At 35.6% G+C, this 13,084-nt stretch overlaps 1 pseudogene; it reads right to left on the bottom strand.

Moving 5' to 3' along the window:
- Positions 1–8,640, bottom strand: part of LOC110341023 — an 81,124-nt pseudogene extending 72,484 nt beyond the window's left edge.
- Positions 8,641–13,084: the final 4,444 nt, after the last annotated feature.

Genomic DNA, 13,084 nt, shown 5'->3' with positions numbered 1-13,084 from the left:
TCTGATGACTAAGGATGTTGAACATTTCTTTAAGTATTTCTTAGTTATTTGTGTTGTCTCTTTTGAGATCTCTCAATTTAATGCACACATTCAAACATAATACAAACTAGTAAGTGCTTCAAAATTAATGGGAAGTCATTGTTTGGTGCTGTAATAAAAAGGAAGCTATTGTAATACAATGTAATACATAAGAAATAAGAAAGCTTTCTATCTGTCTTTAAAAACCAAAATACTAGAATAAACGAAATCATAGGATATCTGAAAACATGTTCTACTATTCAGTTTCATTTCAACCAAACTATTTCTGGACTAATAAAGACAGTTAATAATATCACAAATAGCACATAACCACACACCAAGAAAGAGAGAGACAAATATAAAGACATATAAAGACAGAAATATAGACAGAGAGAGACAGAGAAGGAGAGAAAAAGAGGAATAGAGAACTTTAAAAGTAAGTACAAAAATTAAGCCACAATTAAAGGGTGAAAATTATATGAAATTTCCTGAGTTCCCAAATACTACAAACAAATTAAGGGGTGATTATTAATTTTTAATACTGAAAATCTTGGCTTGATTTTTGGAGCCAATTAACTATAGAAAGGATCTCAAAAATATTTGTGTTTATTTTCCCATCAAAAGATGATAATTGTCAGGATGAAAACAAAAGCTACACATTTATCTTCACAGGGAAATATAAAAAGAGTCACACAAGATGTTATCAAAATATCAGTCACAACTAATAATAAAACACTAAGCACCATCTGACAAAAAGAAATAAAAATGACTGTTACCCACAATAAACATTTGAGTTCATCATTGATAAAACAAAGGTCAATGATGATTGCAATAATGATTGTTTATTTTGCAAAACATTAAATTCTATATAACTCAACTCCCTAAAGATTTTTAACATTAATATTAAATTTGTAATAAAAAACACATTTGGATAATATCAATAGGCACTGATATAAGATTATAATAAAAATGCATCTTATACCTAAACCAATTTTTTTTGGAGGTTGACTTACAGAAAACATTTATCAGAGCCTGGTGGTGCAGGTCTGTTTGATAGTGGTAAGTTTAAGGTCACCTAGATCTACAGAATGATTTCAAGACCAACAGGGGGACATTGATAAGATGAACTAAAAGTAAGGAGATAAATAGGATATAGTTCAGTAGCATGCACGAAGTCAAGGGTTCAATACCCAATACTGCAGAAAGAGAGGGGAAAATGTATTAAAATTTTACATTGTGGTTTCAAACTTATTAGTATTAGTATGTAAACACTATACATTTAAAAATATAAGATATGACTCAAAATATACAGAAAACTAATATGAAGTCATTAAATACTGTGTTTTGATATTCTAAAATATGTACAGTAAAACATGGTCTAATGCAGTAAAATCTGAGTAGATGTTCTTACTCATTATATTTTTGTTTCTCGAATTCTGTCAATTTTGTTCTTGAAAAGATGTGAAATAATTGAATAGAGAAAATAAAGTTAAACAATTTTATTTCTTTGTTTTAAAAACAATGTATATTTAGAGAATTGTGTTTAATTATTAGCAGGGTAGTGAATTAAGATGGACTGAGATTTAAATTGCCTGAATGTAATTGAATACTAAATCCAAATTAAAGTCAGTCACAGTGGCTAACCTGCAGAGTTTTGGCATGACATTGCAATGCAGAGGGGCTACTAACCTCTGTATCTCTTTTGTGCAGACCATGGTTCTTAAAAGGAGGTCACTGAACCAATGTAAAACACCATTGCATCATTCCCAGTGTCCCTTCAAACCTCAGGAACTTTTGCCTGCATTCTCTGTTAGATGTGTGAGCTCATGACACAAGATAGAATAGCTCATGCAGATTTAGCATTTGAAAAATGGCAGTCTGTGGGCAATGGGATATTCTCCACTCGTTATTCTCAGCACTTCTAGCTCTTTCTTTTACAGTGCCTAAGGCTGTTGAAAATATATTAATAGTTTTCAGTACCTGTTAGCAAGAAATATTACCATTTCTCTGTGTGAGGTATTTTCCATGTTAATACTTTATATTGTAATATTAAATATTGGCTGATAGCTAAATATGCAGCCAAATCTATCTGAAATTTTCACTGACATTTGATCACAAAGTCCATCTTTGAAATCATGAAGGGATTATGAACAAATCATTTGCCTATCTAAAGAGAGTTTATCCATCTGAGCAATATACTAATCAAAAACCTTGACATAGCCAAGAATATTAACTATATATAACTATATATACAGAAGTCACTTACACTAGCAATACCCATCATATTTCTTGGCATGAGGATTCATTCCATTTTAGAATTTTTAAACTCTTCAAAGTAAGTAGGCATGAACAGTTAATATTAATGTTGTCACCAGAACACCAAAGATCTACTCAACGCAATAATGTCTGCTTTATAACAATGAGAAAGATGTCACTGTGGAAAAGTATTAACATTCCATCCAGAAGTTGACTTTGGAACTACTTTTTTCCATCACATATGTTAAAGTTTACTTTGAGAATAAAAGGTCAGCAATATTAAAAATGAAGTATTTTCCTTCTTCTTCAAAATAATAAGAGCAATCATTGATTTGAATGCTTAAATTTAATTCAGCTGAATCCTGAGTTCATATCTAATTAAGACAGCTTGTTAGTCACTATCAGATTCCTATAGGTTTCTTCCTAAGTCCAATACATATACATGTGAATTTAGAATTTCACCTTTGGAGTCAGTCATCAGATTCTTCTGCTTTATGTTGTAATCCAGTCTGGGTTAGTGGCAAATGGAAAAAGATATTTTTTTTATGTATGAACATTATGATTATCTTACATATAGTATATAATTTATTAAATTACAATAAAGACTACATTAAAACAATGTTACCTCACACCAGAGAGGCTGAGCGTCCATCAGTAGCTCATTCCTTGAGGCTGAGGTTTCAGCAGTAGGAGTGGTTCCATGGTGGCTGCATCACATTGGAGAGGCCTACAACCCGGTAATTGCTTACATTAGGAGACTGTATACCTCTGCAATCCCAGTCTGGTGTCTAAAATCTGTTAGTTTCCTGGAGAGCGCTTGTGTATAATAAACAGTGGAATCTTGGAAATTCGGGCTATAATATCGGGGGAAGGAAACAGCAACTGCATCAACAACATGGTAAGGTAACACAGCAATATGAGAGAGGGCCAGGCAAGTGTCTTCCTTCTGTGGCTTCCTGCTTTTGTTTGGATCACTACTAGATGGTGCTGAGCATACAGGAGCTTGGTCTTAGTATAAATTAATGAGATCACGGTAAGTCTTCAATTGAAGCTTATGACTCCAGTTATTCTAATTTGTGGCAAATTGGCATTATAACCAAAATTTAGAATATTTGAATTCTTCAAGACAAAAATAATGGGGGAGGAAAATGTGTGAAAAATTGATGAGAAGAGTCCCTTTAACTGGCAAACTCATGATGAGTGGAGTGGTATGTCATACTGTTCTGTGTAACAACTTTGAGCCAAGGGATTTTTTCAGCATTCCCTGGACTTGAAAGTTTTGGAATGTGCAAGATATTTTTCTCTGCCATAGGAGCCCATTAGCTTTCCTTGGAAGACAAAGGGTTCCTCTATAGGAAAGCAGTCGAAAACATGAATGAAAATTTACTACCAAAACCTTCAAACTTACTTTGGAAAGCAGAAAACTCAGATAAAATTCAATTAGAGAATGCTTCCTTGGCAGGTATTTAATGTAGGAATTACAAATTCTTTTGTGTTCAGAAACCAATGATTTTTGTATCTAGCCAAGTTCATTCAATTAATTCAGAAGAATTCTAATCTTTCTCAGTATAGTGTATGCAGATATTTCTTGGTAATATGATCAGTGCCCAAATATTCTTCAAAGAACACTGAACTAAATGCCCACTTTGACTGTAACTTCGAACTTTTGACTCTTATCCTGTTTGGTTCTTTCTCACGAGAATCCTAACATGCTTTCTACCAAAGAAGTTAGTATGGTACTCTCTGATATGTATGTATTTTGTTGTTCTCGTGAAAATAATCACTTTTTGGTATTTTTTCTAGTATTTGACAGGTTTATGGTTTGTCTTACTTATTTGCTTATTTGATTATGTACAATATTTATAGCCAGCAGTAAAACCATTACATGCAAAACAGAAGGGAATGTATTAGAAATTATGTAAGTCAGTGTTATGGTTATGTATAATTTTCAACTTAACTCAGTTTTGAGTCACAGCACAATCCCAATGAAGGATTGTGTAGATTAACTTGGCCTGTGGACAAGTCCATTGCAGATTGTCTTGATGCTGTTAGTTTATGTAGGGAATCCCAGACCATAGTGGGTTTGGTACATGGCTTTGGTCCTAGACCGTATAATTGCAGAGAGTGGCCTGAGCCCAAATACATGGGTGAGATCATTTTTCTCTCTGTTTAATTGTGGGTAAGACTAGTTCCTTTAATTTTTCAAGCTTATTCCTTGACTTCCCCATGAATGAAGTTCGGTAACCTAGAATTAGGAGTCAAATTATCCATTTCTTCCATAAAGTTGAATTTTTCAGATTATTTCATCACAATGAAAAAATGAAGCAAATACCATGAATATATTCAGTAAAATATATGAATAACACAACGTGAGAACCAAATGGAGTGTAAAACCAGAAGAGTTTATCAAATGCTAAGTATATTTCAATATGAACTTTGCATTCCTGCCCAATGACTGTTTCAGATCACCTATTTTCCAGCATTTGAGGGGAAGAGAATGAATACAGTTTGCAAAAAAAGGAATATAGACTCTGTGTTTTATAAATGTGATTAAATGAGCCAGCCAAATATACATATTAATATGAATCAGCTTCTACTGTGTTCAAAGGTGAGTGAGTCCTGGTAAGCTTACATTTTCTTTGCTTATATTACAGAATATATGTGAAATTCAAATGAGGGGTGGGGGTAAAATAGGGGGAAGAGGGAATCATAGGATCGAAGACAGATCAGGCACCAGAGTGACCTCGAGTGATCTAAAGGTATAACATCAATTGGCAAGCTAAGCAATAGTGGAAGGACCACCTCGAATGCCCATTCCTGATAATGAACTTGATGTCTATAACTATCCGGGAGCCTTCATCCTGGGACTGATGGAAGCAGAGGCAAACACACAACTAAGCACTGAACTGAACCCAAGGAACCCAGTGACAGAGAGAGAGGAGTGATGAGCAAATTGGCAAGGAATGGGCTGGCAAAACCAGCAGAGACGGCTGATCTGAACAGGGGAGTGCTCTTGGACCCCAGACCGACAGTGGGGAGGCCAGAATGGGACTGATCTGGTCCCCCCAAATGTGAGTGTCAGTGAGAAGGCCTGGGCAACCTATGGGGCTCTGAGCTGTGGATCAGTGTCTATCCCTGGTATACAATCTGTCTTCATGTGCCTATGGCACAAAGAGAGATGCTCTCTCAGCCTGGACTCTTAGGGGAGTGCCTTGACCCTACCAAGAGTGAAATGATAGACTCTAGACATCCCCTATGTGGAGGGATTTGGCAATAGGGTGGGAGGGAGGGTGGAAGGGGAGTGCGGGAGGAGGGGAGGGAGAGGGAACTGGGATTGACATGCGAAACAAGCTATTTAAAATTAAAATAAAAAATGATTAAAAAAAAATAAAAATAAATGTAGAAATGCCATAAAATATAAGGAATTACATTTTCTTGCTTTCTGTAATAAAGAAAATAAAATATAAATTCTTCTGGAGTAGAAAGAAAAGCAATTTAAGATACTAATTAAATAGACTACCACTGGTGTATTTTTGATTACCATCTGGTTCCTCTCAGTCTATGAATTTAGTCAGGAAAACAGTAAGAAATAGGTCTTTTGTTGATCTTCTGATAGATTGTATCATCGTGAAAACAGTGTTCTTTTTTAAATGTCACACATAATCGTGCATATCCAGAGTAAATGAGCCAGTAAATGGGCTGGCATTAATAATTTCACTGACAGGCATCCAATTTCAAGTGTGGACTAATAACATGATTGATAATTTTCAGATAATTAAATTTAAAATTATAAAAGAACTTTAAACAAGTGTAACTTGTACTTTTTAATGTTTAATTAAGTATATGCCAAATGTATGATGATTTATTTCATCATTAAATATTTTAAGTAGACATGCTAAGTAAAACAACTACAATGGGAATATTAGTATTGTATACATCAAAACAATGATTTCATGTGTATAAGTACTTAACCTTTATTTTTATTTTTATTATTTTATTTACTTGTAGTTTATTTAAACCCCAATTTACAAAATATTTTCAGAATCTTTACCAATATGAATTTCAAAGCACATAGACGAAAATAGACACTAAATGGAAAAAATAAAAAGGAAGAGAAAGAAAACCATGCCCACTCGGAGTGTGAGAAGATATGTCTCCTAAATATAAAATGATATTCTGCCTGTGATCTGAGTGACACAAAAGGAAAGTAGGACAAAAGGAAACCTAAATAAATTACAGGCTTTATTTAAAATTAGCATAAGGTATGGAGTCCTTAATTGTGACAAATATATCATACTAATAAAGTTAATCCTGTAACTAGCTGGCTGTGGGGCACACATGAATTCTGTACTGTCTTTGCCATACTTTTGTGAGTTTAGAAGAGTTTTAAAAGAAAATATATATTAAAAACATAAAAAGCCATCAGTTTCATACACATCACTGTGCTGTGTGATTACAAGTAAAAAGTCAGTTGTTTTCAAGTAAGCAATGAGCATCAAAATGATATTGACTGTGAGTATCATGTGCATATATGAGAATTTTTTAAACTAATGTAAAACTCTCAACATGAAAGAGCATCTAGGCATAAGAAATATGTGAAGACACACTATATATATCAAGTACCTCTCTAGAAGGACTAGTGATTAACCTTGTGGTTACACGTACCAACACTTTACCCTAAACTCTGGCCTGAACTAGGTGGAAATCTGATAAAGAAAAACGATCCATTTTCTGGCAAAAAAGAAAAAGCAAAACCAAAAACAAACAAACAAATGAGGCTTGCGATCTGGTGCAAAAGTCTTCCTGAGAAGTGTGACTAGACAACAACAGAAGTTAGTTGACAATTTTCAGCAGGTGATTTCAGGCACACCCAACTTTGCCATGAGTCAAATAAAAGCTGCTGTAATCCTGGGACACAGAGGAGAAGAGTGATAAAGCAAAGTGACTCTCAATACAAGAAGAAAGAAATAAGATAAATTCAAGAATTAACCTTGGTATCCTTAGGAAAGATAATTAAAGGGAAATAATGGAACTGAATAACAACCACAATTTGCCTGTGCAAGAATTGAATGCGATGGAAACACTTTCTGATGTTTTTATGCATGGGACTCAGTATTAAAGTTATCCCTTACATCATCTTTTCCCCCAGATAATCCTTCTTCTGGAGGGTGAGTAGAATTCAGTATTTATTCCTGCAGTCAAAAGAAGTCTTCCAGCCTCATGGATCAAGATTATTATGGCTACTAGGCATTCCTGGTGCTTCAATCCTCTAGTGAGCATACTCTTACCCACCACTGGCATTAGCTGTTTCTTACTACTTTAGGAATCAATGTGACAGTTTGTCAATATTTCATAATATTCTTTAAGACAAGTTGAAAGTGTAAATATATGATATTATGGTGGCTCAAAAACTCAATCACTACTAAAAGTGGTAGTGTATACTTGGAATCCCAATGTTCATGAGGCAAAATCACAGAATCTGCAAGTTGAATCCCAACAGGGCTATGTAGTGAAAACTTCTTTAAAAACAAAAACACCAAAACATCTATATAACCATAGTAATAAACTGCTTACACAGCATCCACAGGGTCCTGAAGTTGATCCCTATGTCTTAAAAAATTCATTATCATTCATAATTTACTCATAGAACATGGAAAAATCTACCTGGTACCAACTTGGAAGCTTTATCTGTAACAGCCAGTTTTAATAGTGTGCTATGTATACAATCAGAGAAAAGTCAGCAGTTGTTTTACATAGCAGTTGGATAAAAGACCATTTTACATTTCCAGCGATTTTCTCTTTCTGTACTATGCTGCCAGCTACAGTACTGGCAAGATATGCTTAGTGGTGCATTAGTAACACAACACACAACAATTATTGGAGTGAGCAACCCATTTTTATTGAATTTGAGGCAGTTTTAGCTCTGTTAATGGAGCCCAGAATCTGTACTAGGTAGGTCATAAAGTCTAAGTAGAATGTCTTACTATTCTGTTAAAAGCACAGAGTATTACTGATAACTAATAACTTATGGTTATACCCATAGAAAACTACATCCATCCATTTTCATCAAAAAATCATTTCCAAAAGATATTTGTTGGAAGTCCTGCCCAGTGCCATGCCAGATTGAGACAAAAAGATCCACACACATGCTCAGGTGTGTTATGGGAGAGAGAAAAAGTGAGAGACATAATGGTTCATGTCCTGTTTACAGAGGCATGTCTGAAGAGGTGAAACAGTAAAGTGGATGATGACATAGGTGGCTTGATTATCATCCAGGGCCATGATGATATCTGAGCCTGGGCTGCTGCCAGGGTCCATGTCTGAGTTCATGGCTCTAATGCGGCCATAGTCTATGTTGATATTCATGGTTCCTAATACTACCCAAGGCCTAGATTTGTAAAAGTTAGTCCTGTATCTTCACTGGCTGCAAAACTATGGACAAATGGTTCTGTTCCTCATGAACTAGAGCACTCAGGATATCAGGCCCTGAACCTCATCTGGCCAGAACAACAGAGCTGTTGGTAGAGGTATATGTGAGCCAGCCACAAAGTTGTGAATGTGGGAGAGCTGGCCCCACTTCTCATCTGTCATGCAGTATTGTGGCCCCGGGGAGAGATGCCTGTGATAAATAAGTGAGTTAACCCTTTCCTTCAGCATCTAGAACACTCAGGAAAGTGGGTTCTGCTCCGTGCCTGGGCAGCACAATAGAGCTGACCCTGTTGGAAGATTTTTGATGAGCTGACTGTGGGGGTGTGAAAATAGGATAACTGACCATATCCCCTCATCTAACCTGTGGTGGTGAGGGTAAGTGAAGGATGTCCTCCCCTGTTTCCCTGTCACCATTGATGGACAAGGGAGCTAGCCAACCCCGATAACAGCTGCAACACTAAGAAAAGTGGATCCTGCACCAAATTTGGCCTATACAATAGTGCTGGCCCTGACATGGGGGGATATACAGGGTAAGTTGTCATATAATATATATTGAAGGAGAGGTCACTTACATGAGAAGCCGAGAACCTAAGGTCAGCAGTCCACTGGACTCTGTGATTTGACTAGAACCCCAAGAGAACACACATTTCCTTTCCCCTAGCCCTTATCTCCTGTCCCTACTACATACCCGTGACCATGTCCAAGCAAGCATGGTCAGCAGTACAAGTACCTAAGGTCTCTATCTATAAAGTCCCTACATTCTACAGTGATGCAAACAAGTTAGGAAAAGCAGTTTACAAATCAGGAAATATAAGTAAAGTAGTTCAAAGTTCTTACAACTATATATAAAAGACAGAGTTGTGTGATATTCTCATGGTACTTATGGATTTTATGGAGCCTCTCAATATAGTTATGAACTCTCAATATGCAGTGAGAGTCATTTTACACATTGAGACAGCTGAATTTATTCTTGATGATATGGAATTAACTTCATTGTTTATACAACTGCAGGAAACTATCAGGAATAGAACTCATCCTATATATATATATATATATATATATATATATATATATATATATATATATATATAAAACACCCATTAGATCCCATAAGGGTCTGCCAGGTCCTCTAGCACAAGGTAATGATGAGATTGATCATTTATTAATACAAAGTATGATAGAAGCTTCAGAATTTCATAAAAAACACCATGTTAATAGCAAAGGCTTAAAACTGGATTTTTCTATCAATTGTCAACAAACCAAGGAAATAAGAAGAAATCGCCCCACCTGTTTGTTCCATAGTCAAAATCTATTACCAACAGGCAGTAATCCCAAAGGTATATGCAGAAATGAAATTTGGCAAATGGATGTGTTTTGCTTTCCAGAATTTGGAAGTTTAAAATATGTGCACCATATGCTAGACACATTTTCAGGGTTTCAATGGACCACTGCACTTAGCTCTGAAAAGGCTGATTCTGTTATCACACATCTATTAGAGGTGATGGCAATTATAGGTATACCTGCATAAGTAAAATCTGACTATGCTCCAGAATATGTCTTCAGCAAATTGGAACAGTTCTTCAAATATTATAACATAAAGCACATAACTGGTATACCACACAATCCCATAGGACAAGCAGTGGTTGATAGATCTAACCACATTTTAAAAGAAATGCTCCATAAAGAGCTGGGGGAACAAAGACCTCCAAAAACAGATTACATAATGCTTTATTAATATTAAATTTTCTTAATGGTAATGATAAAGGACAAACACCTGCAGAAAGACACTGGACTGCAGAAAAAACTTCTGCACTAAACTAAATCAGCCGGTGTATTTCAAGGATCTAATGACCTCAATTTGGAAACCAGGATATGTGTTATATTGGGGAAGGGGTTTCACTTTTGTTTCTGCAGAAGAAAAGCTGTAGATTCCATCAAAATTGATCAAAGATCAGTCTGAACAGAAGAAGCCTCTTGAGGAAGAAAGATGACAGCTCGTCCATGAAGTCATATCTCAGAAGGTATAAGGAGGCCTCATAAAGGAAAGGGAAGTGTTTTGTTCTTTTCCTACCAGGAAAACTCATCTCCAAAAGGCAAGAAGACACTGAACATGTAGATATCTAAAAAAGAGAGGATGGCTAGCCAAAAACAAAAACAAAATCAAACAATGAAGAATCTGATATTTGGTATCAATTTATAATTCTCTTAACTTATATTGTCAAAAATATATTTCTCTTTACTTCCTAATAATCTTTAGGTTGCAATTCACTTAAACCAAGGCTGACTTTAGAATTAGATATGGCTCTCCTCCTCTGAATCAAACATGTTGTTAAAATAAAATTTTAGAGTTTCTGTACTATATCAAGAAGCCAATTGATGTAAGACAAAAGAACACAAAAATCTAGGGACTGTAATTTGTCTATACTAGGTTCTTTCTCTAAAAGTCTAATTTCCCTTATATTTTCTATCTTCTATATTGTTGCCTTTCCTTGTATGAATACATATAAAATTGAAATTTCTTTGTTGACATTGTTTGAGTTTTCCACAGTGAACAAAGAATTTCCTAACAACAATCTTCGAACATTCCAGAAAGAAAATGGGGCCTCACTTCATCGATTCCACGTGATCCAACTTGATGCATCGGAATTGACAATTACCACCCTGAAACCGGTTTGAGACTACATCGCTCTAGACAACTCCAGACTAATTGACAGATATGGTGTACCTTCTTATTGCATTCTGGACAGAGCCTCAGACAAGAACTTTAACCAAGATAAGAACTTCAATCAAGAATCTCCCGCCAAACACAGACTGGGTACAAATGTTGTAGTTAGTCTACTCAAGATTTTCACTAGGCTAACATTTTCTTCTTTAAGGATCCCATGAGGTTATCATTGTCCCAATACAGCAGGAAGTAATTCTGAGAATACTGAGCTCCCTTTACCTACTATTGATATTACAAGATAATTTACACCTGTTTAGAGTTAGTTTTCAATTGTGTGGTGTTGGGATTGGAAGGAGCTGTTCAGACTTGGACATCTCTTTCAGATACTTTTAGGTTTAGATGGAACAGATATGCTTAGGATGGGATATAGGTAGATTATTATATTTCTGGTGATTTATAATTTATTTCTTGAAATTCATCATACTGTGTAAAGTCTTATTTCTATTCATGATGTTTGATATATAAATATCCTTATCATTTTCTATGTATTATGCTTAAATATGTTTGAGATATTTTGTATATTGACATAATTCAGTTTTGTTTTAAGTCTAAATCTTTTCTTTAGCCTAAAAGGGGAATTGTAGGGAGAGATCTTAGACACCTGTACTGCTGAACATGCCTGCTTGGTCATGGTCATAGGTATGTAATAGGGATGAGAGATAAGAGCTGGGGGAAAGGAGACATGAGCTCTCTTGGTGTTCCAGTCCAGTCACAGAGACCAGTGGACTGCTGACCTCAGGTTCTTGGCTTCTCATGTAAGTGACTACTCCCTCAATAAATATTATATGACAACCTTACCCTGTATAGCTCCGTATTCCCTGAGATCTATGAGAAGCTCTGGATATTGGCTGACAGGATTGTAATTAATAGGGTTCATTATTTGGGAGCTAATGTGGCAAAGGGACTCAGGCAGGAATCCCGCAACAATATGGTGCCCAACGGGGGGCTAAGAACTTCCAGATAAAAACTTCACAAAGATATAAAAAGGCATTTTAGAACAGAGACAAGCACAACTTCTTGGTAGCAGCATTTTCTCAGGTGGACTCTGTTTTGCTAAAGACAAACAGAAACTCACTGACTCCTTTAAGAACCAACATGGTATATGTGGCAAAAATAGCAGTGCTCTTTGAAGTGAAGAGGTCCTGCTAACAATTCAACAGTAACTGGCCAGTGGTGGTGCATGCCTTTAATCCCAGCATTCCAGAAGTAGGGGCAGGCAGGTTTTCATAGAGAAACCCAGTCTCAGAGAAAAAATAAATAAATAAATACAAGTAAAAGAAATAGAGTAATAATAAAGCCACATAATGATGGTATATATACACAGAGTCTGGATACTTTATGTTATTGTGTTGTCTTTGAATTGTTTAATTGCTGGGGAAGGAACAAAAACTGGTGAAAGGCATTTGATTATCAATGCTGCTGAATTAATCCAACTTATTTAGTTTGAAAATGCTTTCACTTCTAAATTTAAAAATATAAGGACAGGTTACTTGGGAAAAGATTTCTGCTTTTCTTTCCACAGAAAATGAAAAGCTGTTGGTTTCTTCCATACTGATACGGTTTAATGAAGCAAGACCCTCTGAAACAGTGTCGCAGGCAATCCAACATCTAAAAAAGCTGAGACTATGCAGCCATGCAGACTACAAAAACAAGGAT

This window comes from Mesocricetus auratus, unplaced genomic scaffold (assembly GCF_017639785.1).
Source record: "Mesocricetus auratus isolate SY011 unplaced genomic scaffold, BCM_Maur_2.0 Super-Scaffold_2245, whole genome shotgun sequence".
Lineage (NCBI taxonomy): Eukaryota > Metazoa > Chordata > Mammalia > Rodentia > Cricetidae > Mesocricetus > Mesocricetus auratus.
The sequence above is the reverse complement of the archived record's forward strand: the minus strand, read 5'-3'. Positions and strand labels throughout refer to the sequence as shown.